This window comes from Arctopsyche grandis, chromosome 1 (assembly GCF_051622035.1).
Source record: "Arctopsyche grandis isolate Sample6627 chromosome 1, ASM5162203v2, whole genome shotgun sequence".
Classification (NCBI taxonomy): domain Eukaryota; kingdom Metazoa; phylum Arthropoda; class Insecta; order Trichoptera; family Hydropsychidae; genus Arctopsyche; species Arctopsyche grandis.
In genome coordinates, this window is record NC_135355.1 from 38,207,631 (window position 1) to 38,233,936 (window position 26,306).

At 33.0% G+C, this 26,306-nt stretch overlaps 1 protein-coding gene across 2 annotated transcripts in view; it reads left to right on the top strand.

Annotated features, from left to right (window-relative positions):
* Positions 1-26,306, top strand: part of Fili (Fish-lips) — a 181,655-nt gene that overhangs the window by 123,164 nt on the left and 32,185 nt on the right. Inside the window, exon 1 of one of the 2 annotated variants that reach the window (XM_077426913.1) lies at positions 12,665-12,786. The exons of the other annotated variant lie outside the window; for it this stretch is intronic. The gene's annotated coding sequence lies outside the window, so the exon portion shown is untranslated. Of the gene's footprint in view, positions 1-12,664; positions 12,787-26,306 lie in introns of those variants that run through there. 2 annotated transcript variants of the gene reach the window in all.

Here is a 26,306-nt window from a genome sequence, read left to right on the forward strand (position 1 = left end):
TGTGTTTGTGTATATATGTACATATGTATATCTTTTTATTTTCCTCATCTCTCTCTATTTTGTCGACCATTGTGGCGCATTAGGGACTCCTTTAATGCCATAATGGTCCAAACTTTAAATTAAATAAATTAATAAATATATACAAACACATATATTAAATATATAAATTTGAGTGTCTGAAATGAATATTATGTCAGAATTTTAGAACACATCATGAGCGTGTTTTAAATTGTACAATTTTCATCCTTGTAGTTTTGTGCCGTGTTAAATATATGTAATTATCAAATTTTTAAATCTTTATATATCTGATTGTTTATTTTCATATTGTTGGCATACCATGAAAATCCATTAAATGCTTGAATCGTTGTTTTTTTATATGACGAAATGATCGTTCTGTTACTTTAATACTAAAAAAAATGTGTACATGTTTGATAGAATTTAATTAGAAAAAAATATTTCTAGCTTCATATATAGATGCATAATAGATTTAAATTGCACTTTATTGATAAAATATATCAAATAATGAATTTACATTACAAATATATTTAAGATATAAAATATTCCTCAAAAGCAAAAATATCAAATTATCATGCTTTTTATTTACGTATATTTACATCTTGGCAAATTAAGTTTCGTATTTATTTTCGCATCTCAAATTTGCATAAATTGCTCAGTCAGTATACTACTTTTAATTTTTGCTTTAATAATTTTAAATACAAAGACGAAATTAATTAGAAACGACCCCGCGAATCTTACAAAGATTCCACTCTATTTACAGACTGTTTAAATTTAGCTAACTTTTGATCTCCGCTGCACTTGTTTTTTTTATATTTATATATTTTTTACGGTAGATCCAAGATTGCATAAAATTAGCAAACATCCTCACAAAGGCTCCCATCGAGATGCCCCCCGTCGCAGAATCCTGTTTGCACAGTTAGAGCTAAACGGATTTGTTCTGCAACGTCGGCGCCTACATAGCCGCTCGCCTTTTTCATTATTTCTTCTCTTACCGTTTGTATTATATATACGCACATATGTACAACGTTATACATGTGAAGGATTATTTTGCTTAAATTAGTATAAGAAGACTTACAAAAATGCACCGAGGTAACGACATAGAACGAACGGCCTTAATTACGAGCAGTGCTTCGTTGCAAAGACTGGTATATAAATACGGTGCAGCGAGAGATGCAAAAGATGCACTGGAGCGAAGGGGCGTTGAAAGGAAAAAAAGTGTTGAAATTACCATGGAATTGAGAAAAATTAACAACTTTAATCTTTTTACGGGAAATGTACTTATAATGTGTAGTATTACATATATGTATGTACATTGGATTTCTATGTAATTTCGAATCGATTTGTGGAATTTTAGTAATTCTATATGTTATGGCGGACGCGCTGTTTTGTTTTCGCTCATTGTTTGTGATAAATTATTCGTTGATCAAGTTGAATTTACATACATGTATGTTGACAATGGATCTGTCGGAAGTAATAACATCAATATTCTAACATTGTCGTTTGCACGGTGTTGAATTTGTGTATTGTGTTTACGAATTTATAAATGGATAAATATATAATTCAATGTGATGATTTGTCTGTTTATTTAAATAATAAAAATTTTATTTGGGTACAAATTTTTGACTTATCTATGTATGTATGTATATACATATATAAAATTGAATGTCTCTTTGTCTATCTGTCTCGTATAGGCTCCTAAAATACTCAACCGATTACGATGGAACTTTCAGGATTTGTTGTATGCATATTCGGGAAGATTACTGTGAAAAAAAAATGGGAAAAAACCTCTTAATAGTAATATTTGTAATTACGATTTTACCGACGCGAAAGTTTGAAGCGCCATTGTGTTATCAAGGAAATGTGTTCGTTGGTAACTACGTTACCAGATGGTACCAGATTGAAACGGGAACGGGAACGGGACTGGGAACCGGAATTGGTCTATTGTTCTGACGTCATCGAAGAAATAATTCGTTTTTTTCCGATTCAAAGGATTCTAAGTTCCCGGGGGCGAAGCTCTAGGGCTTCGCCCCCTAGGGGGCGCAGACCCCGGGGTGTACATATAATCTTTTTATAAGACACTTACTATATTATTATTATTATTTATTATTTATTTACAAATATACCAGGAAAGCTTAACAGGTAAACCCCAAATGCGCCTTCCTGGTCCACATAATTATTACATAGATACAATATCTGACATCTATGGTCAGTATACATATATTACAAACATCGTATTAATACGACAAATAACGATGAATAACTTTCATGTAACAATACGAATTTTATATTCGATAAACAACCACAGAGACATCTATGGTGAGCAATATGGCGAAACCTAAGATATAACAATAACTAAAGGTTCGCAACAGAAAATTGGGAAGGAAACGCCAATTTTACAGGAATCGTTTCAATGAAAATCTGAAAAATTGGCAAATTCTGATAAGAAACGATTGACCTAGACAAATCAAGGTCTGGCCAACAGCGAGACTTAGCGGGGAATCGAACTCGTAACATAAAGTACGAAATAATTCAACATTCACCACTAGACCACGCTGCTGGTTAATATGTATATGTTTGTTTGTTCGTGACAGTCAATTTAATAAATAAACAAATGAGTATACAAATAAATTTATATAAAATTAAACTATTAAAATAAATTTAATAAAATGTTTACTATAAGATTAGTCATGTTTCAGCGGCTTATATTACAAATACCGAGCGAAGCCGGGTAAAACCACTAGTATATATAAAATATATAAAAAGAGAGAAAATAAAATAATATCTGACCATACGTATAATAGTAAGTCGCAGACTAGACATTGAATTTAGACATTCTGTATACATATGTACGTGCAGAAATTACACTTTGTAATTTATAGACTTTGCACTTAAATGACACGTAAATAAATACCACGCGTCTGGAGCATGACAGTGCCATTCAAAAAGGAAGTCTAAGAATCACAGTCAAAACGCTTACACAATGCCAAGGAATCTGCGGGAGATGTGTCACACATCTGAAGTGTTATTTTTTTTTTTGTTTCTTTACTTATTTTTTATTCTGCTACTGTTACTCTGCTTTCGTTATTCTTACGCGTTCATCGTCGTCGTCGTCGTCGGTGACTTCGTGAAATATCGTTCTGTCGGACTGTCGTGTTGAACATAATGGTCGTCCAAAACAACAAGGCGCCTAATGATGGAAGAACACAGAAGAAGCTTCTCCGGGTCATCTGCTCGTCTTTCACCGCCTCGATTCCGAAACTATTTTTATGTGTTATCCGGTTTTCTAGGAAAGACGTACGAGCTAGCTGCGCTCGTTTGACTGATAGCTCGCCTTAAAAACACAGAAAAGTCATTAAGCTTACGTGAAATATTAAAAAATATATCACTCCGCTATCAAAAGTACTCTGCTATTAGTAAGAGTGCTAGTAAATTTGCTTCGATTCATTTGATTTTTAAAAGCTTTTTATTATTGCTAAATTATGTTCACAAAACATCTTATATCTATTTTGATAGCTACTGATCTACTGATCATTTTCTATTTTACAATTTGATTTAATTTTGTTAGTAATCATCGTATTATATTATTCTAATGTTAATGTACAGCATAATAGGAAAAACAGCTCAAAAACCTATTTACAATTCTTATAAATGCTCATAATACATCTAATACATAATATTAATTAATGACTGTCTAAAGTCGACGATCTAAAGCATATTGTGTTTAGGTAATCTGTGTTTTTACCTGAAGGGTATAGACATTTTGTTATAATCACCGAGACTCTTCACAAGTGTATTACTATGGTTATTAGTGATTCTGTCATAGAATCTACTGGTTAGTTTGGTAAATTTGCTTTGACATTCGCTTTTAACGGTAAAATGAAGGATTTTTTTTTTAATTCCACTTGGATCGGATTGTATGTATGTATATTGTATAGGTAATTATGATCAGTAAATAGAAACTGTAAGATTCTGTCTCCGAGGATCTATAATTAAAAACTGGAATGAACTAAATATGTATCCAATGATTAGTTGTGAAAGGTCTATTTGCTATTTGCAAAGATTGGTTAAGTTTTGATTGAAATTCTATCTTGTTAAATGTATGGATCTGTTATTTTGATTAATTCTTCAGTATTGAAATTTTATGTATGTAGTAAAGCACTTGTAGAATGAATGGAAAATTGTAAACAGCTCCTATTTATGTGCGAAAAGTCTTAATGTATGAATTTTTTTAGTAGAATTCTTCTATGAATAAATCGTTTAAATTTAAATTCATGATGGAGTTAAATGGAATTTAGATCATTTGAAATACTTGAAAATACAGTAAATGTGTTCCGAAAATCATTGGAATAACTCACCAACCAACTTCATGATTATTTTTGTATTATATACATAGGTATAAAAAACATACATTAAATTATTAAATTAAAATGATTATAAGTCGTCAAGCCTATTGTTCATGAGGTACTGTTTCAACGATATATGTAAGTATTGTAACGTACACCGCGGATTAAGCGAATAGAATCCCAGAGACTGTGTGACCGTTAAAGAATTATCTGTTAACGGATTAACTAAGTGCTTGCACTTAGAGGCGATAGCATACCGTGCGACCGGGATCATTGGTTTCAAGGATTATATTTAGACTCTAAGTGCATATAGGCTAAACAATGACCGTTATTAGTCCCTTCGCAGAACTGACCCATACCGTAAGAGTACATATCCGAATACGTGACTATACAATAGGTAAACAGATTAGACGCCCTGAGAGATCTACCCTTTATAAGGCGGAACGTAGGCGATATCATGTCATTCTGGACTGAGCACTGCCAGTGCGTGTATCTCCTTAATCATCAATAAATGCTGTGAAACGACTTTGGTCTTTTACTTGGATCCTCCACCCACCCCTACGCAACAGTATCATTACCACTCTATGTAGAGCTAGCTCAGATTTATAGCGATTTTAAAAGCGACAGTTTGTAAAGCGCACTCGCACACATAGACGTAGTTTTACGCCACAAAGTCCACTCTGTCCTATTGCTTACCCAAAATGTACAAACAGTAGCCGGTTCACCCACGCTCACGAATTACCATTGATTTCCCGCAATACAGTTATCGGCGATCAGTATTCAGGCAGATAGGCGTCGCGTTATTGGTTGTATGGAAACAAAGGCACGCGCCCGTTTTATTTAATAATAAACAACCGTGATACCTCGCCAGCCCCTTATTATTGGGATTTAGGGCTCGAGCCGAGTCGTGCCACCCCCACCCCACCGGTATCGAATGTGGGTGGGGTTCGAAGGGGTGCAAAACCACCCCCACTTCTCATCCTGTGGAAACTTCCCCAACTTCGCATACCTCACATACTTTAGTGTCGCCCTCCCCGTATCTCTCCCACCCACGAGGATGGCCGGTGGCAGTAAGCCGATCGGACGTTGGGAAAACCGGAAGGTTCCAGATCTAATCCCATTGAGGTTCGATCGCGTGCCGTGGCCGCAAATATCGTTTTATTTCAACGGGACCAGTCGAATTATATGTGTACACACGGTGCGAAATTGGACCTACCTGTTGTTTGGACGTTGCGTTCTTCAAGTGATGTGCTTTTCACAAGGTTTTACTTGTACAGCGATAAGCTTGGGCAATCACAGATTGGTCCAATCACAGATTTTTACAAAGATAAACAAATTAATAATAAAAGATCGTAAAATATCGCAAGACGGTTTAAAAATAGTTAGAAATCCTTGCGGAACGGTCAGTTTTAGATTTAAAGGCGAAAATCACAAACACAACACACCGCATAGAACTGTCAAACTATTGTGAAAGTACCGTTAGCAGCGTAGGTAGTCATAAAAATCGAATGTACGGCCAGCATCTCCCGACGATCGCTTATATCACTATCAACGTTCAGAACAATATGAGTGACCTAAATATATAAGAGAGATAATGAGAACCTATAGAGCAAATTTCATAAAATATAGAGTGAATTATAATAGGCGTTTAAACAATTACAATCTGATAAGGCCGTGTCATGGCGAACAGTTTACATTACAAGTGACAACGCTTGTTAAACGTCAGGAAGATTTACGGGCCCCGTTTTTAAAACGCGTTGTATACGATATTTTATCTCCAACCTAATGGCAGACGATACATTAACGTATATTGATGACCAAAATGAGCAATATGGCAAAGTGTGAAAACGATCGGATAAGAGATAAAAATGACCACTAACACGAAAGCCATGTGAAATGCAAAGGAGGTATGTAAAAAGATAAATACAAGATAAACAAATGAAAAGTAAAAGAATAAAAACTATAACATGACTAAATAGCACATTGCATAACTAAACTAAAGTGTTAAAATATTGAAAAAAGTTTATAAAATAGAATACAAGAAGAAATGGATCAATCGGTCAAGATTCTCTTGATGTTAGTCCTGAATTGATGTAGGGAAATACCGAACAGATCAACCTCATTCAGTTCCCCGTTAAACATACGATAAACACGCTGCAGATAAGAATATTTTTGGGAATTAGTATTGAAAGGATTAAGTGAAAAGAGTGTAACGTATCTAGAATACCTAACTGGGATCCTGAAATCAACCTTATTCAGTAAATCAGAACAATCAAGGAAACCATTTATGAGCTTAAAGAAGAATGTAGTATCAATAAGTCGTCGCCTGACAGAAAGTGTCAGGCGACGACTTGTTAAATTGTTAAAAGTTAGGATTTTTAAAATATCGGGAACAGTAGAATGGGTATAGGTAGGAAAAAGGTAGCGTAAAGATTTAATAAATTTAAGTTGGACTTTTTCAATACAATTAATATGGGATAAATAAAAAGTTGACCAGATAATTGAGGCAAATTCAAGGTGAGACCTTATAAAGGAAAAATAAAGTAATTTGAGTACGTAAGGATCATTAAATGGTTTTGTTACATACATTCTTACGCAGGCCAAGTCTTTAAGTCATATTTATTTATTTAAAGTTTGGACCATTGATTGTCTTCTTGCTGCTGCATCTTCTCATTTGCATTCTTCACTATATGTTTGTTCGATGGATGGAGCTACTCCACCGACCGCCTTAAATGGACTTTGAATTGATTGATTGTTCTTATTATTATTATTTTTCAATAATGTTAGTATCTATATATATTATTTATAAGGGCGTTGGGGATTGCACTATTCTCCCTATCGCCCGGAATAAAAAGTTATTATTATTATTACAGGAATTCCTAATGTCTCCAACACGTAGCCTTGTACGTAGGAGGTGTTTAATAACACTGTTCGACAAACGACGACTTTTTTTTTTGGTTCAGAGACGAGATATGACTTTTTTATATTTTTTTATATGCCCAGTGAACATGAATCTGGTAATAAAAAATGTTGATTGGTTCGAAATTCGGAGATATATGTATGTGTTTTATAAATCGCGCGATTCTTCTATACCTTGGTATTGTTCGGTCGATGTCTCAAAATTTATCAATTTCCAATTCAAAATGAATATTGGAATCTATAGTCAGGTATTTTATCTTTCATTTGTAGTACTTTTTAGCTTTAAAATGTCTCTAAGTAGTCGTCCAGTTTAAATCAAAAGTCAAAAGTACGTATTTTCACTTGGGATTTTTTCACACTGTTAATACTATTTTATATTGAGTATTTTATATTGAAACATCTTTATTGGGATAGTATTTTAATAGTATTTCTGAGCCATTTTTCGACACGAAAAATGGTTCAGAGACGAGATATGACTTTTATTATGCCCAGTAAATACGAATCTGGTAATAAAAAATGTTGATTGGCTCGAGATTCGGAGATATATGTGTTTTTTAAATCGCGCGATTTTTCTATATCTTGGTGTTGTTCGGTCGATGTCTCAAAATCTGTCAATTTTCTGTTCAAAATGAATATTGGAATCTATAGTCGGGTATTTGATCTTCCATTTTTAGTACTTTTCAGCTTTCAAATCTCTTTAAGTAGTCATTCAGTTCAAATCAAAAGTCAAAAGTACGTATTTTCACTTGGGATTTTTTCCCACTGTTATTACTATTTTATATTGAGTATTTTCTATTGAAACATGTTTATTGAGATAGTGTTCTGAACACACTATTTTTTGTTTTTGTTTAAAAGGGTTAATTGGAAGTGTGCTGAATTAAATCGGTAAAATTGCAAGCAAAAAACTCGTATTTACACGAATCTGAATTCAATTAATAGGGATAATATATTAAATTTATATAAGAATTAAATAAAATTCCACTTAGAAAAATCATATTTCGACTAATCTTGTGGATTAATAACACAAATTCTATTGATAACTGGCTTACCTCGATAAAAAAAAAGTGCTTAAAGTTTATTTTTTCACTCTAATTTATTATTAAGTCTTACTTATTTTTAGGTTCAATTGAATTAATGGTACTTTGGACCAATGGTGTGTTACGTATGTGTTTATTTTACTCCATACCCATACGAATTGTATAAACTTAAAAAGTGTGCTGAAATCTTTTCAAGAAGAATACGTTATATTAAAAAACAAGAATGCTTTTCTATAATATGTATGTATGTACATATTTGTATAAGAATGGAGAAGCGTGCGCCGATTTGGTCCATTCGTTCAGTGCGGTTTCGGTGTACGAAGTGTCCGCGTGTTCTCCGTAAGCCCTTAAGCTCCCACCCAGGAGCCTGAAGGTATTCCGGGAATGAGGCTTCGACGGCTACAATGGTGGTGAAGGGTTCGCCGAGCATCTCCCTTAGACCATTGTTAACGAAAGGAGCAAAAGAGACCATAACACCGAAACAAGCAGCTAAGCTTGCAACCTCCTCCCACCCCTCGACCGGATTCATTCTTGTATGCACATAACTAGATTGCTACTACACTTTTAGAAGTACATAAATATATCTTCCGTGATATAAAGCTACATATATACTACTTTTATGTATTAAATTATTTAGGGGCGCAACTATAATTATACAGAGTGGAAGTTTAATACAATAGTGCATTGAAGGGTATTGATATTTCCGTATTATATTACAATAAATTACATGCTTCTCATTAGTGTATTGAACATTCTAATGAGAAGCAGGATGTAATGTAATCGCACGAGTTTTTCAAAAAAATATGTTAAATTGTATAAAGTCATTATATAATAAGTTACATTATTGTGAATTTGAAAGTTGATCCATTAAATAAACGTAGAAAAATAAGTTACTAAGTAATTTAAAAAAAAATCGCACACACACGTAAAATAGCATTATAATGAAATACATTTCAACTGTAACATATGTATTGGCTTATATGTATGTAAAATTGGTACAAAATTTTAAAATATATGTATGTATAAACATTTATTTATTTACAAGGTTTATATTTTATTAGCTTTTTTTATTTTTAAATGCTTTTTATTATTACGAAATTATGTTCACAATACATCTTATATCTATTTTAATAGCTACTGATCTACTGATCATTTTCTATTTTACAATTTTAAATAAATTTTGTTAGTAATCATAGTATTATATTATTATAATGTTAATATGTACAGCGTAATAGGAAAAAGACCTCAAAAACCTATTTACAATTCTTATAAATGCTCATAATACATCTAATACATAATATTAATTAAAGACTGTCTAAAGTCGATGACCTAAAGCAGATTGTGTTTAGGTAATCTGTGTATATACCTGAAGGGTATAGACATTTTGTTGTAATCACCGAGACTCTTCACAAGTGTGTTAGTATGGTTATTAGTGATTCTGTCATAGAATCTAATGGTTAGTTTGTTAGTAATATCTGTAACGAATGATAGATTGATAGTCTGTAATGAATGATAGATTGCACATCAAAAGACGAGTAACCTTTCGATGTGCACAGATGCAATTATTAAAATTGAGTTGGATCTTTCTGGCGAGTTTAATAAGGCAAGATTCGGAACTTATCGAATCTTGCCTTATTAAACTCGCCTGAAAGATCCAACTCAATTTTAATAATTACCATTTTAATAATTGCATCTGTGCACATCGAAAGGTTACCCGTCATCTGATGTGCAATCTATCATTCGAGAAGACGAGATTCGCATTTAAAGCAGCCGTCCGTTAATCTGTCGTTTTAAATTTTATTGTACATAAATCAATCTCAAACAGTCGTTACATAGTAGGTAGGAAGGATATTTAGCCAATTTAACCGGGAACCGTTTCAACAATGAAATCAGAGAAAATTGGCAAACTCTTATAGGCAATGATCGACCTGGAGTTACAAATATCCAACAGCACTACAGATATACTCAGAAAGAATCCTTTTAATCGAGGTCAGCTCGTGGGATCGAACCCGGCGCCTGTCGACGCTAAGCAGAAGCCTAACGATCGAGCTATGCTGCTGGCTATATATTTTTACTTCAATAATTTCTTCCACTTCTTTAAAAGGCAACGTATTCATGAGTCACATAAGAAGCAGGACGTACAACGTAAATCCATTATATGTATTATGTTACGCAGGAACGATGAAGAGGTAACGCGTAATCGCGTTCGGGGAACGGTGCGGATTGCTTAACCTATTAACCTCACCTTTGAGGTCGAATTTAGCGCCATCAAGCGAGTGCATGGGTAGAGGCTGTAATCTCCTTTTAGGACTTAGAAGAGCAGCCTGTGGATTTACATTATTTACCGAAACATTGTTGGGTTTCTTGTTTGTTGGCGAATGTCACAGTTAAGCCGCGGCTAAGCTTATTCCCGAAGTTGCGGCAACGCGCCCACAGTAATTTATGTATGACTGGAATTATTCATAACCCCGTGGGATTCAACTTCAACGACGACAGATATCTTTCCAATTAAAGGGATCCGTCGATGGGAAATCGGACGACAAAACAGTAGTCGACAGAACGTCGAGATTAAACGACCGAACCGGAGGAAACTGAATTACGCAGATATTTTCGCAGGAAAAGTTTCAGCCAGATAGTTGTCATAGTTCGGCTTTGGAATTTGTCCGAACAATGGAGATGGACGCGATTAGTTTCCAACTAATTGCATTCGGTTGTCCTTAAATGCGTATGCGTTTCGACCCTTTCGCTTTGTAAACTTCATAAACCAGTGGCGTGGATTAGTGATTAGCATATTATGCTTTCGAGCAGAGTGGTCACGGGTTAGAGTCCCTCTAGAACCCCGCTGCTGGCCAGACCTTGATTTATCGCTCCAGGTCGATCGTTTCTTCTCAGAGTTTGCCAATTTTTCTGATTTTCATTGAAACGGTTCCTATAAAAAATTGGAATATCCTTTCATATGTCTCTTGCTAATTTCAAGTTATTCAGCGTCTTGAGGTTCGCCGATTGTGATTATAAAATGCAAAAATTTCTCCATAAATGTCACTATGGATGTTTGGATGACTTCGCATTGTATAAAATTCTGATTTTTATTGATTGTACTTATGCTTTCGAGCAGAGTAGTCACGGGTTCGAATCATACTGGAGTCCCACTGCTGGCCCGATCTTGATTTATGACTCCAGTTCGATCGTTTCTTATCAGAGTTTGCCAATTTTTCTGATTTTCATTGAAACGGTTCCTATAAAAAATTGGCATCTCCTTTCATATGTCTCTTGCTAATCCATTTATAATCTCTTTAAATGAAATATAATAAATTTTACATACAAAACACTTTTGATTTTGTAAATTGTGCATAAATAATATCATATGCTTTTGTGCAGAGTCGTCACGGGTTCGAGACCTACGTTAGTCCCGCTGTTGGACAGACCTTTGTTTTTGACTCCAGGTCAATCGTTTCTTATCAGAGTTTGCCAAGTTTTCTGATTTTCATTGAGACGGTTCCTATAAAAAAAATGGCATCTCCTTTCATATCTCTCTTGCTAATCTCAAGTTGTCAGCGTATTGAGGTCCGCCAATTTGATAATAAAAAGCTGCAAATGTTTCTCCATAGATGTCACTGTGGATGTTTATGAATTCACATTCACACAAGTCTAGCGGTCATGTTCTATGAAATAAATAAACCAATGAATACATAAGCGTTTTCATTTATCGCGTCAACATTTCTGTATACGCGTACATATGTATGTATATGTATCAGTGGCGTGCCGTAATTGGACAAAAGTGACTAGGCTAATAACTTTTATTTAATTTTTTTTCCTAAAATTTTAAAATGTCAACATTTTAATAACAATAAATTAAAATCGTTATCCACGTTGAGATTGTTCACTCAGATTTTGAATCAATTAAAATCTCAACTTGAAATCTCCGCATGATAACAAAAGTTCATCTATTGCTACTACATACATACATACATAGATAAAGTTAAAATAATCGATAATATTTAATACCAAAAACGATAATGAGTGTTTGATGATGTAACACGTGAAAATAGCAATCGGTGATTAACAGAAAACTAATTTGAACCCGCCAAATTAAGTGGAAATATACGCGGTGAAATGGGTTTTGCAATTCACTAGACAAATATTGATTGGAGTTAAAATAAACACTGGCAAAATGCGAAATCGCCGCATTACCTTTCTCGTGTGCGCAAAATTGACTGTGTATCAAATTTTTATTCATACATATGTATGTACATTAGTCGTGATGTTATATTAAAAGTTGATTAAAAGTTGCGATCGCCACAATGCTTTTGTGTCGACTTTTATTTCGATCCCGTTTGATTGTTTTAGCTCTGGCAAAAAGCCACGGTTTTATAACGCAGTGGTGAAACCGACAGATCAGTAGTTATCTGCGGATCAAATCCAGCTATTTCGATCCCCGAAGAGGACCATAAAGTTGAAGCAAAAATCAGGTTTGAATTATATTATTATACTTTGATTGAAAAGTTTACGCTCAAGTTCACGGGAAATATTAATAGGAATATCGTGAATTATTGGATATTCGTATTATATAATATCACCCGGACTGTTATTTGTAGCGTATTATTGTGCTAACTTGAATTCAAACTTCGTTAATTTAAGATAATATTCTGATCATTGGAAAATGAAAACCATTTTATATCAACTTGTATGTTGTTATATTACTTTTATCAGCATTATCGGACTTATGATTTGAAATAACTATCATAAATAATAATTTTGTTAACAACTCATATGAATAACAATTGTGTTAACATAGTAACTAATTAACTTTTTATTATTTTATGATTTTTATTATTATTATTATTTTATTATTTTTTATTTTTCTAATTATCTTAATTAATTTATTACTTACTTGCTGAATTTGAATCTAATTATTATTATTAGTTTATTGTTGTTATAACTCCAATCTAGGTTATTATTAATATTATTATCTTACCACTATCATTGGTATTATTTTATTATTTTTTTATTTTTAATGTTCAAATTTTTATTTTTCCCTCACCTACATATATACATATGTATGTATGTAAATATATGCGAAAAATTTTAAAATTTTTTATCTTCTAATAATAATTTTTTGTTATAAATTTTGAAATCAATAAAACTAAATTTTTCTAAAAAAATAAATAAATAAATAATGTAACTAGTAAATATACTAGTCGAAATATATTACAACTGAAAACACACTACAACTATAACTTCGCACCCGGTTAGACGGAATATATTCCAACTAGTCAAAGTATATTACAACTGAAAATACACTACAACTATAACTAACTATCTGGTTCATTGTTTTGATTGTCCGATATTCGGATGCTTTTTTCGAATATATTATCGATTAATAGTGTCGTGTTTTTGCATTGTGTGTAGTGTTATTGGTGTTGCTTTCATTTTTGATAAAAATTTTGCAATTGTGATTTAAATACAGTGGTTAAACTGATTTCTGAAAATATATATCGATAAATTATTATATACTTAGTACGGTAAAAAATAACAAAAGAAGAAAGAATAAGAAAAAATTGTCATTTGTTATTTTTTTTATTTGAATTTTTACAATGGGCGATTGTTGTAACATGTGGCGTGAACTATGTGTCAATGCAATTGATCGTATTGAGAAAAGATTTTCATCCTTAGAGCAGTTAATACGAGGCTTGAATTCTCCTGTACTTATTAGAAGTGTTGTGCCTTCTCCTTCTGTTTCTCTCGTTGCTGATGCAGCCGTGAAGATGGGCAAAAAGAAAAGAAATAGACGTAAATCTGTTCTGCGAATTAATCATGAAAAACCTGGACAACCCGCATTACCTGACCGACCTTCGGCTGAACAACCTCCACTTAGACGTAAATTTGAGGTGGGAACAGCAGCTTCTGGAATTATTGTTTCCGTCAAAAGGAATGTCAATATACATATATGGAAGCTCTCATTGGACACTTCGTGTGACGAGGTTTTGACTCACGTTAGTGCCATCTGTGGATTAAAGGATGGCATTGTGGTTTCCCCTCTTAATGCACGAGGATCTTATACATCCTTTAAGGTATCTGTTCCTGCTTCTGTCGCTGGCCTGTTATTTTCTGCCGGTTCTTGGCCTGCTGGTGTTCATTTTGGTAGATTTAAAGATTGGGGAATGAGCATTAAGAATAAAAAATCGAATACTAATACTACTTCTATGTCTGCCACTGACGTTGTTTCATCATTAGAGCTGCGCCCAAGTGTTTCATTTGCTGATGTTTGTACGGGAGCTGCTAGATGTTTGAAGCCTGATATTAAAACTACGTCTGCAAGTATTAGTGAATCTTCTATGGAAACGGTCGCAGTGACGTCGATGTTTGCCTCTTCTCCTACATCTGCCTGCTCAAATGGTCCTGATAGTCGTGATTCTGTTGTGACTGTGTTGGCTTCTTCTTCTGCTTCCTCTTCCGTTTCGTCTCCATTGGCTCAACCTCCGTTGGCTCAATCAAAACTGTCATTTCTTGTCTCAAAGAAAGTCACGCGCCAAACTGGGAGACCGAAAATTGGTAATTTATTACCAAAATGCACGAGGTCTCAGGACAAAGCTGGCTGCGTTTAATTCAGCCGTTTCTACTACATATTTGTGATGATATGGTAGCACTAACGGAAACATGGTTGACTTCATCATTTTTTGATGCTGAACTTTTTGATTCTTCCTGGAGGCTGCATCGTCGCGATAGAGTAGATCGACGTGGTGGTGGTGTATTATTTGCTTGTCGTGATTGGTTTCGGTCAGTCCGGATGACAAATTTTGAAACTCTATCTGGTGAGGACTTATAGAATTCATAACTTGAAAATCATAATCGAGAAAGAATATTACGAAATACAAAAACCTTGTAAACATAGCATGAATTCAAGACGATAAACGATATATAATAATAATAATTATTATTTTTAGTTGTTTGTGTATATATATGTTTTGTTTTTGTTGTCTAATTTATTATTTTGTTTCTTGTCTTTTCTGTTATATTTTTGACCATTGTGGCGCATTAGGAATTCCTGTAATGCTACAACGGTCCAAACTTTAAATAAATAAATAAATAACTTCGCACCCGGTTAGACGGAATATATTCCAACTAGTCAAAGTATATTACAACTGAAAATACACTTCAACTGTAACACGTCACTCAATGAAAGCCATTTTCATTTTATCTCCGTACGTAGTAATATTGCATATTCTTAAAATCAGTGTAATCTTAAATTAAATAATTTTTTTATCAATTTGAAGACAACTACAGTATAATATTAAAAATTGTAGTTAATTTAATATAATTTTTAAATAAATATTTAATTGAGTCGTAAAAATTTGCTATTTTAAGATTTTGGTTGATTTCCCAACCGTCCAAAATTTGTGAGCTGATTTTGCACCACCCAGTCTTCCAATCGCAATGATATTTTACCAACATGTGGGGGGGGGGGGGGGGTAAGCTCTCATTATAGTGAGCAAAAGGATCCGGCATAACGTTAAAGGAATTTAATCATTAACGAAATCATCAAAAATTCATCAGAATCGTCTGACATATCGACGAGATGACATCTGGCTACTCAAAGCGCCTTTCTGCTGCTATCTACCCAACTCACAGGTTAAATAATTGAACATTTATAACAGCTATTCCTTTTTCATAATATCTAATATAAACTTTACATTATATTACTAGCTTTCATACTTTTTCAAATACATTTGTATTTCACTAATTTCACTTTCATCTCATAAAAACTATTACAAGCATTAACGCTTTCTCATATTCTATTTTTGATTCGCTAATAGATTATATAATTAAGCCTCCAAGCTATAAACGTCCTCTGAATGAATGAGTTCCATTTCTAAATATTTGTTATCAAATTCGCTAATAAAAAGCAATGAATTCATATGCAAAAAATAAATAAATTAATTAATGAGAAAAAATGGGTCTACGTGACGAGCCGGAATGTTAAATTACCGAAAACGCAAAGATCGAAAATCAAAAGATTTTAAGTCGAAAGATCAAAAAAAAAGGGTGCATGGTAAACGATACATACTCACGTACATACTCACTTAATTTGCGCGAGGAGGATACAACAGGAACAAGAGGAACAGGCTTTTCCTCCCGTATTCTGCGCGTGCACATTAATACGGGAGGAAAAGCCTGTTCCTCTTGTTCCTGTTGTATCCTGCTCGCGCAAATTAAGTGAGTATGTACGTGAGTATGTACCGTTTACCATGCACCCTTTTTTTTATCTTTCGACTTAAGATCTTTCGATTTTCGATCTTTGACTTCCGATATTTGCGTTTTCGGTAATTTAACATTCCGGCTCGTCACGGAGACCGAAAAAAAATATATGAACACAAATTTCTGTATTTTAAAATGTATGTATTTTAAAGTTTACTACACAAATGGAATAAATTGATAATGTAATCGTTGAATTAGACACTTAAACTTAAATAAAAGTTTAATTTCAATCTTATATTATTATTATTATATTCGGAAATACAAGCTTTCAAACTTATGGTAGTGCAGTTGTTTATTCGATACACATCTCGAGCATTCTTGAATTTGAAATTAAATTATCCATAGATCTGATTCCAAGAACTCTAATTATATGTATTTTTAATGTATAAGGCGGATATAGAAATTGTGAAATTCGTCTCGAATGACACGGAGTTGAGATAAATAATTAAAAACATCTCTCAAAACGAGTCTACCGCATCGCTGACGACCAGGACGAAAATAATCGCCGGCGAACTGGTATTATTTTGGAATGCAACACTGTACCAATCATCGTCGTGGCAAGGAAGTGGCCGAAGAAAGAATAAACAGACTCGTTTTCATATATCACGATGACGGGCGAAACACCATAAATATAAACCGCGTTACCCTTACACAGAAAAAAAAATAACTATCTATCATCACGCGAGGGGGAGTTAACCAGAGTTGTTCATCGGAGAGACGTTGAACTCTACGATGCACCACTGAATGCACTTCATCATCCCGTTTTCAAAGGAGGAATCTGACAATCCCGTCCTGATCCTGGGACTCAGCCCTTCGGTGCTAAGATATCTAAAATTCTAAGCTAGGATTATAGAAGGACAGTTCCCTTCGCGGAATAAGCTCGTCATCGGCCAAATCCGAGATTAAGGCGGTGCACGGTATCTTATTCACGGTCAAGAAGGGGTAGTTGCACACCCCCGAGGGGAAAGTTGTGGGGTGAGTCCAAAAATCCAACTCATGAAGTTCAAATGAGGGTCTGGGCAATAAAAAGGTACCCACCCATACATACGGTCCGCTAGAGAAGCATCCCCAGTAATGCTCGTCCGGTAAGCTGATAAACCGCTTAAACCAATTTTATTCACCGTTTGATAGGATAGCTACTCTCGCATCATACATAATTCTATTATATGTATCAAATTCAAATTTGTTAAAGTGGAACAGACCGTATGCTTATAACCGATTAGTGCACACCGATAGCCTTTCTTTTCATTTAAATAAACCTACATATATACATATAATAATATAATATGTGATATAATTTTAATACAAAATCAATATCTTCAGATTAGTTTCATGTTTTGAAATTCAATATATGTACAAGCCATTATATGTATTTGAAAGTGGCGGAAAGCTTATTTTCAGTTCCAAAAACACTATTTCTGTTTGACTTCATTCACAAATTGTTATCACTTCTTTTGACTCGATATGTCCATAATCTCAAAAAAGCCGAATATATAATACGTATTACAGGACACCAGTGTTTTTAAATATTGTTGACCATTGACTATTATGCTATACGCAAAACATTTAATGTTTTGCAAAACATTTTTTTATATGAAGAAAAGTGGATTTCTGTCAATTTTTACATACCTCCTTTGCATTTCACATGGTAATTTTTATATCTCTTATCTCTTATCCGATCGTTTTCATACTTTGCCATATTGCTCATTTTGGTAATCAATATACATTAATGTATCGTCTGCCATTACGTTGGAGATAAAATATATAGTATACAACGCGTATTTAATATCGACATTATCGGGTTGGGTGACATTTAGTTCGTGTGGTTCAGCGTTCGTCCCGTGTCTTCCAACCTGTTCGCCTTGATATGGCCATATCAGATTTTAATTGCTTAAACGCCTATAATTCACTCTATATTTTATAAAATTTGCTCTATAGGTTCTCGTTATCTCTAATATTTAAATGTTTATAGTTTTAACTCTCATATGTATATATAATGTTCAAATTTGGCGTCTAGCTTCATGTAATGTAATACACGATATATATTGATTTTTGGACAAATATGTCAGATCTGGCATTTCACTGTATATCTCTTCAGTGAGTTTTATCTGCGAGATAAGTATTCAATAAGAAGTTATGTTGTATCTTATTATTGTTAATATGATTTACAATAAGCTTACATACATTTAGTTTTTTACAATAAGCTTACATACATACATCACATACAATTATTTTTAGTAATCAGCTGATTTTTAATATAGCGGTTCAAATATTGAATGCAATTTCGACTGAATCTTCACTATTTATTTATTTATTATTATTAAATAGCAAATTGTTAATAAATTATAACAAGTAACCATTTTAAACTAAAACTAACAACTATAATATAACATAGTTAGCAAAATTAACAAAACTTTAATTAGTTATGACTTATGGACTTCTGCTACTTTTAAATATAGCGGCTCAAATATTGAATGGAGTGTCGCTGAATCTTCACTATCCTAATTATTTTTTTTATAAATATACATAAACTAACCCTATGTATGTACGTATATATTTAAGAAATTTATAGTCATTTTTATTAGATTTTATTTACATAAGTTTTTGAACAAACTTAACTAATTTATTAAGATAAATTTATTTAATCAATTTACTATAAAATTAAGTGAATATAGGCTGATTGAATGAAGAAACAAATATTGAAATTTACACACGATGAATACAAAGTTTATCATTGTGATCTCAATATTTTCTATTATGTACCTTACTATAACATTTTTTTTATGGAATCCTCTTAAAAAAAATTATGGCATATTTTAATTTACACTCAAAAAATGCTTTTTAAGACTATTTGGTTTCAAAGCAAAGGCATCCTATATTTTGATAGGATTGCCTACTTCCAAATGAAATGTGTTATACAAATAAATTACAAGTATAACTTTATATATGAAAATCACTCAATTATTGTTTTCCTTTTAATAGATAAAATACAACTGTACTTTATATTCAGATAAGACTGTTAATCTGCAAATGAAATGGGATATATTTCTAAGAATAGCAATCTTTTTCTTAATCGACTTACGTCAGATACTAATATATTACATACTTGAGACATTTAATGTTTGCTAAAACTATTTTATTATTGGATTAATACAACGCACAGGAGGAGAAAACAAATAACGATTCCTCAGGTCCCCAAACTTACTAGGTGTACAAAACTTAAATTTACCTTAAGAACCTGAGGATTTTGTACTAAGCTATATAATAGGTTAAAAAAGTGCTTTCCCAGAATCATAACACGACGGGACTCCAATTAGTTGAAGCCTAACGCCCTTAAATAGGAATGCACTAGGATATAGCCAAGGATGATAACCATATAATTTCATTTTTTTTGCTGATTTTTAAATGCGTTTTATTATTACTAAATTATGTTCACAATACATCTTATATCTATTTTAATAGCTACTGATTTACTGATAATTTTCTATTTTACAATTTTAATTTGATTGTGTTAGTAATCATAATATTATATTATTATAATGTTAATGTACAGCATAATAGGAAAAAGAGCTCAAAAACCTATTTACAATTCTTATAAATGCTCAAAATACATCTAATACATAATTTTAATTAAAGACTGTCTAAAGTCGACGATCTAAAGCAGATTGTGTTTAGGTAATGTGTGTTTATACCTGAAGGGTATAGACATTTTGTTGTAATCACCGAGACTGTTTACAAGTGTGTTAGTATGGTTATTAGTGATTCTGTCATATAATCTACTGGTTAGTTTGTTAGTAATGTCTAAAACCTAAAAAAATATCTAAGAAACCGTTTTTGGATTCTCTCAATCTTAAAAACTAAACCTGAAGTGTCCCTAGTATACATAGATTTCATTCAGTTTAAGAAAATTCATCGTGATAGACTATTTATTTGCTTTAAAATTCTATTGTGCAAATTTGTAAGAAGATCAAAAAAACTTTGTTCTCGTATTAATGGGGAAATTTCTTGTTTTCCTGTAAAAAGAAGTAATTAATCGACCGGTAACGATGGCCGGGAGCGTTTTCCCGGCTAAATCTAAAGAAAATCCTTCAGAACTTTATATGCAGGCGCGAAAGCTTTATTGCCGTCTTCGGAGCTTTCAATCGGGAAAGTTTCCCTCGGTTGCATCCCGGCTGCAACGTTAACAAGGCTAATTCACCAAACCGGTGGACCAAAACCGGCACTTTCTTCTCGCCATGTGCTCGTAACGAGCTTTTTCCCTTCCATTAAGAACAAAAAAAAGTTCTCGATGATAAATATTGGCTTTTAATTGAAACCGCCGTTTTTATTTCCCTTTTTCTCCGCTATTCCGCACACCGCTCGGAATTATGAAGTTTTTCCCGACCACCCACCACCCACTGCCGTTGTTTGTATTAAACGGAGTTGAGCTGGCTTGGTCAATAATAAGTTGGCAGTAGTCTGGCGAGTTTAGAACTAACCGCTTTTCAAAGGAGTGTCTCGCAGAAGAGTTAACGAGAGCGCCTTCGTCTTGCAACGTTGTTGTATAATTTTGTTAAGGTAGATGGAAAAAATAAATGCAGCGACAAACTGACAAAAAAAACTCGAACGTTCGTTATTACTTTTTCAAAGTGATCATTTTTGAGAGGCATTTGCACAAATGGAATAAATTAACGCGCATTTTGGCCCACTTCGAATTGATATAAAATTAGATGATATAATAAACACCAATCCTCTTACAATTTTCAAGCATGTTTTTCATCGGAATTATACTTGGATCTATTTGCGTAAAGGCATGTATAATTTTGATATGGCGGAAATAGAATAAATCCTCTTATACAAACGGCCATGGATAATAAGAAAACATTTCTAAGATACGTAAAATAGCACCGAGCAACCAAATAAAAAAAAGTTTTTTAAAAACAAACCTCCTTTTTAGTTTTGTATATAATATTAAGATATTTAAATTATTATTTTGAATAAAAATACCAATAATTTTATTTTACTACCGCCATCTATGTATAAAAATAAAGATTACATAGACGTCACCCAGATTTCAAATTTGTAAACTTCAAACGCGTCTTAAACGATATATTATCTCTATCGTAATGGCGGAGGATCCATTTACTTATTATGATGACCAAAATGTGAATATTTTTTCGTGAAACGTAAAGGAGGATTGTAAAATTAAGCTTATTGTAAAAAACTAAATGTATGTAAGCTTATTGTAAATCATATTAACAATTAGATACAACATAACTTCTTATTTAATACTTATCTCGCAGATAAAACCGACTGAGTAGATATACAGTGAAATGTCAGATTTGACATATTTGGCCAAAAATCAATTTATATCGTGTATTACATTCCATAAAGCTAGACGCCAAATTTGAAATTTATATATACATATGAGAGTTAAAACTATAAATATTTAAATATTAGAGATAACGAGAACCTAATTTTATAAAATGTAGAGTGAATTATAGGCGTTTAAACAATTAAAATCTTATATGGCCATATCAAGGCGAACAGATTGGAAGACATGGGACGAACGCTTATTAAACGTCAGGAAGGTTTACGGGCCCCGTTTTTAAAACGCGTTGTATACGATATTTTATCTCCAACGTAATGGCAAACGATACATTAATGTGTATTGATGACCAAAATGAGCAATATGGCAAAGTATCAAAACGATCGGATAAGAGACAAAAATGACCACTAACACGAAAGCCATGTGAAACGTAAAGGAGGTATGTAATTACGTTTATTTCTTACCAGAGTGGAAACTAATCAATCTTTACAAAGTTTGACCCACTAAGTTATTTTTCACTACTTTTTCTATTGCTATTGTTTTCTTTTATTGCTAATTTTTATAGTATACGATCTATGTTATATATTTTATGTTATACGATTCACTTAAATGGGTTTTACACGTACAAATAAATAAATATAAGCGTTTAAAAAAACCACATTTTTTATAGATTTCGGCTTTTGCAGCCTTTAACTCAAAATTTAGTATTGCTGTGCTGAAAATGAGTATTGGAATCAATAATCAAATGTTTCTTCTATCGATTGTGATTATTATTGCTTGAAAATACTTATAAATAATTATCTAGCAAATTTTAAAAGTCAAAAATATATTTTTTTTACACATTATTACGATATAAAAAATCCATTTATTTCATAATAGACCCTCATATTATACGCTAGTGAAATTTTTAATAAGAAAAAAATAATCGTGTTAAATTTCAATTTCTTAGAGGTAACGTTTTCCCCCCGAATAAGGGATTCATTGTTACCGGTTCGTGTGACGCGACTTAAGGGCTTTTGTTTTACGCCCGCCAACATTTTACTATGGCGAGCCGCCTATGGTTTTTTTTTTAATAAAGAAACCCTTGTTAAGTCACCGGAATTAAGCCACCGCTTTACAAGTTAAACGAAGGTCCACCGGCGCTCAAACCGTGAGACTCGGAGCAGGATGGGGGTGCCCACCCGCCCACCCACTCACCCTCACGGTGATTATGATTCATTTACATTTTAGATGAAGCCCTGCGCTTTCACCCTTTGCCGGCTCCATCCAGCATCTTAATTTGCACCACGGCTACAGAATCCGCAGAACGCACCCCGGGCACTTAAAGGGTTAATCAACAGCGCAAACACGGAAAATCTGAATAAAGATCGCCGAAGACAATCCGGCAAGTATTAAATTATATTGTACTACACAGCGAGCAAAGAGTATGACTGAGTAAATACGAATACGTGCGTAGTCAAAGTCTCATTGTGTTTGCGTTAATTAAAAATTATCTCGACATCAGCGAAGAGGAAAAGTGCGCTCATTAATTTCATAATAAATAATCCCAATCCGAAAATATACCGGGCGATAGCTAAAGGTGGGCATTCAAGAAAATATGTATTATCCTTGAAGGCTCTCTAGAAAATGACCTAAATAAATGACACCATTGCTGTCCAGAAATGTTTTCAAAATACACTATAATATTGTGGTTCGATGATTACTAGTCAAATGTGAACCAGTCACAGGACAACCGGTCGCTCTAGATCGGTCACACGTTATCACCCGTCACACTAAAACTGGTCACGAGAAAACTGGTTGACCAATTTTAGGGTGTGACCAGTTTTTTCGTGACCAGTTTTAGTGTGACGGGTGATCACATGTGACCGATCTAGAGCGACCGGTTGTCCTGTGACTGGTTCACATATGACTAGTAGTCCGTTTACCAATATTGTAGACTAGTGGTTTTACCCGGCTTCGCTCGGTATTTGTAATATAAAACGCTTATACATGACTAATCTAATAGTTAACATTTTATTAAATTTATTTGAATAGTTTTATTTTATATAAATTTATTTAAATTTGTTTTTTTTATTAAATCGACTGTCACGAACAAACAGACATACATATATTCATTTATTTTTATTTTTACATACATATATACAAATATACCAGGAAGGCTTAACAGGTAAACACCAAATGCGCCTTCCTGGTCCACATAATTATTACATAGATACTTGTAAATCTAAACAATATCTGACATCTATGGTCAGATATTACAATCATCGTATGAATACAATAAATAACGATGAATAACTTTCATGTAAGAATACGAATTTTTATATTCGATAAACAATCACAGAGACATCTATGGTGAGCAATATGGCAAAACCTAAGATATAACAATAACTAAAGGTTTGTAACAGAAAATTGGGAAGTAAAGGAAAGAAACGCCAATTTTTACAGGAACCGTTTCAATGAAAATCAGAAAAATTGGCAAATTCTGATAAGAAACGATCGACCTCGATATACCAAGGTCTGGCCAACAACGAGACTTAGTGGAAATCGAACCCGTAACATCAAGTACGAAATAATTCAACATTCAACACTAGACCACGAAATACCAATTGTATTACGTTTTGAACAAATATCTCATCTGTTGCTTAAAAATTTTCTGTGGAAATTTTTCCACGTGAAAGCTCACCTTTAAGTCAGGTTATCCCGAGTTTGAATGTAAATAATAACATCGTTAAAATGAGCCTCGTTAAAATACCGCATAAATCTCCAATTTTATATGTATATTTTTAGATGTGTTATTTCAGAGATGTTTTTATACTTACGTAAGTCTTTAAAATGTCGTCTTGAATTTTATAGCATCCGTTTAGCAAATTGTGAATGTAATTCGCGTTATTATACCGTTTTGACGTAGAACAATTTTATGTCATATCCAAACATTAAGATGTATTTAGTTAAATTTAATTTTGAATCTGTATATTATAATTCTATATTAATATCTTGTTAATAATAATAATATCATATATGTACATATGTAGATATATGTATGTATGTAATAAAATATGATAAATTGTTTCAAGTCGCTTTCATTTAAATAATACCATATTTAGTTCAGTTTATATTATCCAGCACGGTACGTCAACAGCTAGGCTCAACACTGCACGGAAAAGTCTTCTTATATTCATACTATACAGCAGCGCACATTTCGAATTGTTTTATGTTTGTATTTTATTTATTTATATATTTTATTACATTTTATACCGGGAAGGCCTTACAGGTAAACCCCAATGTGCCTTCCTCTCCAATAACAAACAATGCAGCATTTTTTTATTACACAAGTCGCTGAATTACGAGACACTGAAAACTGGCAATTTAACGAGACATCCATGAACTGAACATAAATTTTATTGAACATTAATCATACTCAAATAGTGGTGACATATTAGGTAGGAAGATTTTTAGCCAATTTAATCGGGAACCGTTTCAACAATGATATCAGAGAAATTGGCAAACTGTGATAGGGAAAGATCGACCTGGAGTCACAAATATCCAGGTCTGACCAGCAGCACTACAGATAAACTCATGGGATTGAACCCGGCGCCTCTCGGTGTTAGGCAGAAGCTTAAAGACCGAGCTATGATGCTGGCTATGAATTTACTTGGTGCAAAAATGCTTGTATTAATTGTTTTATTGTAAAGTATCTGTATTAGTACATTTGTAGCTTTGGGGTGATCTGTAAAGGCGAGTGAACATGTTCGATTGAAAAAATAAAATAAAATATTAATTTTATTGTTAAATGCTTTTTATTATTACGAAATTATGTTCACAATACATCTTATATCTATTTTAATAGCTACTGATCTGTAGATCATTTTCTATTTTACAATTTTAATTTAATTTTGTAAGTAATCATAGTATTATATTATTCTAATGTTAATATACAGCATAATAGTAAAAAGAGCTCAAAAAGCTATTTACAATTCTTATAAATGCTCATAATACATCTAATACATAATATTAATTAAAGACTCTCTAAAGTCGATGACCTAAAGCAGATTGTGTTTAGGTAATCTGTGTATATACCTGAAGGGTATAGACATTTTGTTGTAATCACCGAGACTCTTCACAAGTGTGTTAGTATGGTTATTAGTGATTCTGTGATAGAATCTACTGGTTAGTTTGTTAGTAATGTTTGTAACAAACGGAATATTATATATGGCATGCAGTTTTTTCAAGTTAGTATATATGGGTGTATTATAAATTATTTTTAGTGATTTCTTTTGTATTGCTTGGAGCTATTTGTTGATAAATTAGCATTTTCTTCAAAATTGTTATTACAAAAATGACGTACGTATATCAACTATTTCGATCATATTACTCGTATAACATCACGATCGTTCGCCTTTCGTGTTTGATTAGCATATTATCGCT